The sequence below is a fragment of the Schistocerca nitens genome, chromosome 9, assembly GCF_023898315.1.
Source record: "Schistocerca nitens isolate TAMUIC-IGC-003100 chromosome 9, iqSchNite1.1, whole genome shotgun sequence".
In the NCBI taxonomy this organism is placed as follows: domain Eukaryota; kingdom Metazoa; phylum Arthropoda; class Insecta; order Orthoptera; family Acrididae; genus Schistocerca; species Schistocerca nitens.
In genome coordinates this window covers 467940204-467948372 of record NC_064622.1, presented here as the reverse complement: position 1 = coordinate 467948372, position 8169 = coordinate 467940204, and the positions used below count along the sequence as shown (strand labels likewise).

Here is an 8169-nt window from a genome sequence, read left to right as displayed (position 1 = left end):
GTGCTGGGTGTCACAAGGAAAAAGAGAATATGACCATAACAGATTGAATGGAACACATTAAGACAATAATTGTGCCACAGTGACAGGAAATCGATTTGCACAAAAAAAAAAGAAAAAAGAAAAAGAGAGCAATAATGCTTCCTACGCCTGCACATCCAGGCTGAATATCTTGTGATTGATGAATGATCACCTTCATAACAAGAATGTTCACAATGTTATATTTTTCATAAACATGAAAAACAGAAATCACAATCTGGTATCACACATAATTGACAATACAAAGCTTATTTATTGTTGTCTTGATATAGAAACACTGACAACAGGATGTGTGGCAATAGATAAACTACACTGATGATGCAACTTACAATGAGAGTCAAGTTTGAACTGTTTCCCACTTTACAATTTCTTCTTCTATTATTACAATATCAACCTTCTCTTATATTAAACTTCTATTTTGCTAATTAAAGCATTTATAATAGATATATGACATAAAATGGCCCCTTTTTCAATTCAGTACAATGAGTAAACAAACTGACAAGGTGTGGAACTTTAATTAATTATCACAAAAAAGAGGTGTTAAAGGTGTACAATCAGAAAGTTGAAAGATACTGCCTATAAGTGCTGTTACTTATGATATAAAAATATGCCACAATCATCAATGGAAATGAACAATGCATGAAGTAAATGGCAAGCATAAATATTAAAGTCAACACAATACGATCAATGTGTATAAGATGTCTGCTCTATCTCATTCAAACTATGTTAAACGCAAAATGCAGTAATACAGGAATGTAACATTCCTGTTGTAACACACTGTGCTTTACGCAGATTAATTCACACTATTTTTTTAACTGATTTGATGATAATTTTGAAACAACTGTCAGTTACTGGCAACATAACAACAGAATCTAAACACTTTTCCTTCTTCGTATTCAGTTACACTTTCACATTCCACAATGGGGAGTACTTCTGAAAAACCTCATTTTTAGAAGTACCTCATCTTTGAGATAATACATTTCTACCAGACTTCTGGTTGTGCACTCTTCCTGTCTTATCTCCCTCTTAAGTCAGTGGCACATTGCACCGACCTGACAATTTCTTTTTTAATGAAGGAAGCTTTCTGAAATAAATAAAACAATTTCACTGCAATAAAGCTTATCAGAAAAATGCTTCAACAAAGATCAAGAATTATCTCAGATATAATCAAAACTCATAATATCTGAAAGTTCCCTAAATTTCAAGACACCACTACAAGATGTAAATACAGTAATAGTTGGTGAAGCTTCCAAGTGGTATGCTCACGGTCCATGAAATGCTTCTGTTTATAACATTTTGTCCATAGCTGTGGCAGAAATCTTCACAGGTGCTCCTGGTTCAACCACATCTTGATGACAGAACCAGGAGGATCTCTGAAGATGTTCAATGCGGCTCTGGACAAAATTTTCCGAACCACAACGTTTCATGGATCATGAGGATACAACCCAAAAGACTCACCAGCTACTAAGAAAACTCGAGAAAGAAATGGCAGTCTCAGTCGCGTAATGGTTTTTTATTTATTTAATTTGCAATGTGTGTCACTATCACAGGGGCATCATCAGATATCTGGGGGAAAAACAAGTTCCTCAGCCAGGAATTAGCTATAAAGTTACATTGTCAGTTAAATAAAGCAACAGGGAAACCTTGGCCTGAGTTGTGAAAAGAGCATAATCAAAGACATACTTAGCATATAAAAACACTCTAGGACCACTGGCAAGTGTACAGAAAGTTCTGCCGTCACCAAAAATGGCTCATCATCCAATAAAATTTACAGGACACATCCACCGGGTAAAAACACTTAAGGATTACTGGCAATAGTACAGAACATCCCGCAATCACCAAAGATGGGACATTGTCGAATAAAACATACGCAACACATCTATCTATGGAAATAAAAAAAAATATATGTTTCAAAGCAAAGGGTGGTAAGCGGACCAAACGTAAGGAACCACGTAAGTAAGGTTGGAGATAAAGGAACAACTACTGAGGGCTAAGATACCTTGGTTGACAGAGTATGTGAGCAATATAAAGACTAAAATCATACAAGAGTCACATGTACCTGTGTTAAGCATATCCACTCTTAACACAACGCAGCACATGTTTACAACATAGGTCAGGTGTATACATCAGCCCTATGACACACATTTACAGCTCTTACTACAGAGCTATGAATCAAAGTGAAAGACACCATAGTAGGTGGTCCTGCCAGACAGGAAAACGGAGAATGTGTTTACAGAATAATGATATACTTAGATCCATTAAATAATATAAAAATAAGGAAGCACAACTAAACCATATCAATGTATAAACCAAAGCCAAGTGTGCAAAAACATTTATTTAAAAAGTAACGTCATGGCCTCAAAGTAACCCAGGTTATAAAGGCCCCCCATAAAAGATCAAACATTTTGTCAAACTTGACTATGCTTGCCAAATATCTGACTGTGAACAGTGCAGTTTGATGTGTTTCTCAAGCATAGATCATGTTTGATGCGTTCGTGAGAAATTTTGATTGATGAAAAGTTTGACCATACGGTGTACGTTGTTTGTGTCGATGTTTCACCGTGCTTGTTTAGTGAAAAATTGTTGTATTACAATTTATCTCACTGTATCGTGAGTTTCCGCTACTATGATCAAGTATAAAAAAGAATTGCACTGACAATCACCAAAATGATACAGGTGCCACACCTTTCCCAACCCTATATTATGCATGAAGAGGTTAGAAACAAAATCAATATTTTACACATACAGTGACATATAAGTGGAGTGTAATGAAATAAAAGAAATCTAAGTTCTCCGGTTCTTCCATGGACGCTGTGGGCTAACCATGAGGTTCTGAGTGCAACATTTCCATTAACAGGTTTCCAGTTGTTTATTATCTAAATCATTCCTTGGACCAGCATCTTGTTTTCTTCTTCTTTAAACAAAGTGTCAGAAGCAAAGTTAGGAATGCTTTATCAGTACCAAAATACAGCATACATGAAAAGCATCTGCTTCAAAAGTAAGGTCAAACTGACAAGCTTTCTCAGTACATGTACGGGATAGTTTGACACATCCGTAGCTATGTAAGAGATAACTTGACAAGCTAGTTTGTTCCAGACTTAATAAGTTTTTAAAACATTTCACTGTCCATTCAAAGAAAGTTGATGTACTCACTCTGGGAGTGATATTTCCTTTAGCATACGTACATGGAGAAAATCTCTCATTTTAAGCCATTCTGTGGATCAGAGTTGTTTTTTCTGTCTTCTTTAACCACAGTACTTCTTTGTCTGCATTTGTGGCCATTCGCACTACTCTCAAAATATACACGAACATGAATATCATCTGCTTCAAAGTGAGTTAAGCTGACAAACATTGTTTGAATGTGTACAGACTTGCTTGGCACATCTGTGGCTAGGTAAGAGAGATTTTGCCAACCACATTTGATCATTTATGGGGGCCTTAAAGGGTCAGTTATTTGTCGAGCAGGCCTGGGCTCTTAAAACAGACTCTTTTTCAAAATTTCAAATTCTTTGAGGGTATTCATCTTCTTGCCTTTTTGTACGACACGCAAAATATCAAGGTCATTTATGGATGGTGTGTGATGGTGAAAAGTTTTCAAATGTTGTGCAAAGGGAGAATATTTTTTAAGTTGCCTTTTTTTTGTTAAAAGATGCTCACTGAAACAGACTATAAAGGACCTCCCTGTATGGCCGATACAGTGTGTCACAATCAAGACACTTAATTTTATATACTCCTGACCTCAAAAAGAGGAAAGACCTAGGTTTCTCATTGTGAGGAAGCAGGAACTGTGTTCCCACATTTCTAGAGAACACAATTTGCACCTCAGTGTTCTATAGAAAAATGAGAACACAGTTCCTGCATCCTCCCTTTCTCGTGACTTCAAACAATAATCATAATTAATATATCTAAAAACACAGATGATGTGACTTACCGAACGAAAGCTGTGCTGGCAGGTCGATAGACACACAAACAAACACAAACATACACACAAAATTCAAGCTTTCGCAACAAACTGCCTCATCAGGAAAGAGGGAAGGAGAGGGAAAGACGAAAGGATGTGGGTTTTAAGGGAGAGGGTAAGGAACTTCCTGGCAGATTAAAACTGTGTGCCCGACCGAGACTGGAACTCGGGACCTTTGCCTTTCGCGGGCAAGTGCTCTACCAACTGAGCTACCGAAGCACGACTCACGCCCGGTACTCACAGCTTTACTTCTGCCAGTACCTCGTCTCCTACCTTCCAAACTTTACAGAAGCTCTCCTGCGAACCTTGCAGAACTAGCACTCCTGAAAGAAAGGATATTGCGGAGACATGGCTTAGCCACAGCCTGGGGGATGTTTCCAGAATGAGATTTTCACTCTGCAGCGGAGTGTGCGCTGATATGAAACTTCCTGGCAGATTAAAACTGTGTGCCCAACCGAGACTCGAACTCGGGACCTTTGCCTTTCGCGGGCAAGTGCTCTACCAACTGAGCTACCGAAGCACGACTCACGCCCGGTACTCACAGCTTTACTTCTGCCAGTACCTCGTCTCCTACCTTCCAAACTTTACAGAAGCTCTCCTGCGAACCTTGCAGAACTAGCACTCCTGAAAGAAAGGATATTGCGGAGACATGGCTTAGCCACAGCCTGGGGGATGTTTCCAGAATGAGATTTTCACTCTGCAGCGGAGTGTGCGCTGATATGAAACTTCCTGGCAGATTAAAACTGTGTGCCCAACCGAGACTCGAACTCGGGACCTTTGCCTTTCGCGGGCAAGTGCTCTACCAACTGAGCTACCGAAGCACGACTCACGCCCGGTACTCACAGCTTTACTTCTGCCAGTACCTCGTCTCCTACCTTCCAAACTTTACAGAAGCTCTCCTGCGAACCTTGCAGAACTAGCACTCCTGAAAGAAAGGATATTGCGGAGACATGGCTTAGCCACAGCCTGGGGGATGTTTCCAGAATGAGATTTTCACTCTGCAGCGGAGTGTGCGCTGATATGAAACTTCCTGGCAGATTAAAACTGTGTGCCCGACCGAGACTCGAACTCGGGACCTTTGCCTCATTCTGGAAACATCCCCCAGGCTGTGGCTAAGCCATGTCTCCGCAATATCCTTTCTTTCAGGAGTGCTAGTTCTGCAAGGTTCGCAGGAGAGCTTCTGTAAAGTTTGGAAGGTAGGAGACGAGGTACTGGCAGAAGTAAAGCTGTGAGTACCGGGCGTGAGTCGTGCTTCGGTAGCTCAGTTGGTAGAGCACTTGCCCGCGAAAGGCAAAGGTCCCGAGTTCGAGTCTCGGTCGGGCACACAGTTTTAATCTGCCAGGAAGTTTCATATCAGCGCACACTCCGCTGCAGAGTGAAAATCTCATTCGAGAGGGTAAGGAGTCATTCCAATCCCAGGAGCGGAAAAACTTACCTTAGGGGGAAAACAGGAAAAAAGGACAGGCATACACTCGCACACACACGCATATCCATCCGCACATACACAGACACACTTTCTTGTTACAGTCCTATAATTCTGTACTTGCATCTATTCTATCAGATTACAGGTACACCTGGAAATTTTAGTATAAAAAAGTCATTCTCGATTGGTGGCTATTATAAGAAAAAAAACATTCAAGAAAGAATTTAAAATAAATATATTTCACTGCAATAAAAATGTACACTGAATACTTTGTACAAAATAACATAACTTTATTTAAAAAGTACAGAGTATATAACTAGGAATTTGTATCATTGCTGACTGAGAATATGCACATACTGTGGAGTCTTCACATTTATTCTTTGGTCATCTGCCTTTCACAGCTCCTTTTTTTAAAATTATTTTATGACATAGGTATTATGGTATATGTGTGTATTGTTCGATGCTCTTATGTACAGTTGATCGCCACTCCGATTGGCGCAATGCTAGCTCCTCCCAACGGTTGCTTGGAATGCCAGAGGCTGCAAGGTGGCGTTTAATGGTGTCTTTATATCGCAGGTGTTGACCACCTTTCCTCCTCTTCCCGCACGAGAGCTACGAGTAGAACACCGCTTTAGGTAGCCTACTGTCATCCATGTGTACTATGTGACCACTCCATCTCAGTCGATGTTTCATTATTAAAGCTTCAATACCAGCCAGTTTCACGTGGCGCAAAATCTCCGTGTTTGGGACACGGTCTTCCCATTTGATGTGCAGAATTGATCTCAGACATCGAAGATGAAATTTATCTAGCTTCTTAATGTCAGCTTTGTAACAGCACCAGGTTTCCGAGCCATAGAGTAAGGTGGATAATACTACTGCTTTGTAGACAGCAATTTTTGTTTGTAGTTTGAGATCATGTGATTTCCATACTTGGTCATTAAGCTTACCGAAGGCTGAGGCTGCGCTGGCTATACGCGCTGTGATTTCCGTTGTCAGGCTGTTGTCACTTCTAATTTGGCTTCCCAGGTATTTGAAATTTGACACATTTTGCAAGGGTTTGTTATTTATCTCAATACTGGAGTCATCTGCATTAAGTCCTCTAAGTGGCTGTTTGAGAACTTGCGTCTTAGTGATGCTAATGGCTAAGCCAAATCATCTGCAGGAGGCATTTAGCAGATTTATGTAAGTCTGAAGAGTTTCGCATGAATTAGCCATCATGCATACATCATCCGCATAGAGAATCTCTAAGATGGATAGTTTGGTTACGCGACTTTTTGTTCTGAGGCGAGAGATGTTGAAGACACTTTTGTCTGTCCTTGTGTCAAGACTAATTTGATTACTACAGGCTTTGGTCGCGTCTCTCATAACAACTGCGAAGTAAAGTGAGAAGAGTGTGGGAGCCAGAACACAGCCTTGTTTTACACCACATGTCACGGGAAACTGTTCTGAGAGCTTGTCCTCATGGTGGATTTTTGCCATCATGTTTTCATGAAACTGCCGAATCAAACTGACAATTTTGTCAGGGCACACAGTTTTCTTTAGTATGATCCAGAGAGCTTCCCGTGGGACACGATCAAAAGCTTTTTCCAGGTCTACAAAGCACATGAACACAGGCTGATGTTGCTCTAAGCTTTTCTCTTGCATTTGTTTGACAACAAATATGGCATCCACTGTGCCTCTGTTTGGGCGAAAGCCACACTGGGTCTCTGGTAGCAGTTTTTCTGCAAAGTGTGTTAACCGGGTGTTAATTATGTGGGCAAGGACTTTTCCCGCTGCTGAGAGAAGAGAAATGCCCCTGTGGGAGCTGCAGTCTGATGTGTCGTCACCCTTGCCTTTATAGATCTTGGAAATACAAGCATCTCTCCAGTCTTGTAGAATCATTTCATACTCCCAAATCCTTAAGATCAGAGCAAACAATGGTTTCTTGATGTTTGCCCCCCCCATATTTATATAGCTCTGATGGCAAGTTATCTAATCCTGCTGTTTTGTCATTTTTCAGCTTAGCCAGTGCTGAAATGAATTCATCGTAGGAAGGGGCATCCGCAAGTTGTTCCTAAACTGGCAGGTCTTCAAGTGCTTCTATGTATGGAATATCGGTTGTCTGATGGTCGGGATTAAGAACGTCATTAAAATGTTCCGCCCACCGAGACAGGATGTCACTCTGTTGCGTCAGCCGACAACTTTTATCTTTGTTATAGACTGGTGCTATCTTCCCAACTCTTGGACCAAAGATAGTTTTCAGGGACCCAAAGAATCTGCCCGTTTGGTTTGTGTCGGCATATAACTGTATTTCATTTGCTTTATTTGCCCACCAACTGTCTTTGAGAGCACGTAGCTTCACTTTCAGATTGTAATGCGCTGCTCTACACTTGTTATCGTCAGGGGTGCGAAGAGAGGTTCTGAAATCATTAATTAGCTTTCTGATCTCTGGATCTGAGTCGTCAAACCAGTCCTGGTGCTTCTTCTGAGGCTTTCCCAAGACTTTTGAAGCACAGCCACGCAGTCTGCTAGCGCATGCACTCCACTGTTCATCTACAGGGGCAGATTCAGATATCAAAAGGCCATCGACAACAAATTTTTCATCCAGTTTTGCTCTCATAGTCTGATCATTGGCCAAGATTTTGCAGGACAATTTTGTTGGTATTTTGTGTGAAGCTCGGCGTGGTGCCTTCAAAGTTATCTTTAATTTGGACCTCACGAGTCGATGGTCTGTCCATCCCTGAGCGCCTCTCATTGCACGTGTGACCAG

The 8169-nt window shown here is 40.9% G+C and overlaps 1 protein-coding gene across 5 annotated transcripts in view; it reads right to left on the bottom strand.

Annotated features, from left to right (window-relative positions):
- Positions 1 to 259: 259 nt before the first annotated feature.
- Positions 260 to 8169, bottom strand: part of LOC126203893 (uncharacterized) — a 77107-nt gene continuing 69197 nt past the window's right edge. For all 5 annotated transcript variants that reach the window (XM_049938276.1, XM_049938280.1, XM_049938277.1 and 2 more), the window contains one exon: positions 260 to 1120. The gene's annotated coding sequence lies outside the window, so the exon portion shown is untranslated. The remainder of the gene's footprint in view (positions 1121 to 8169) is intronic.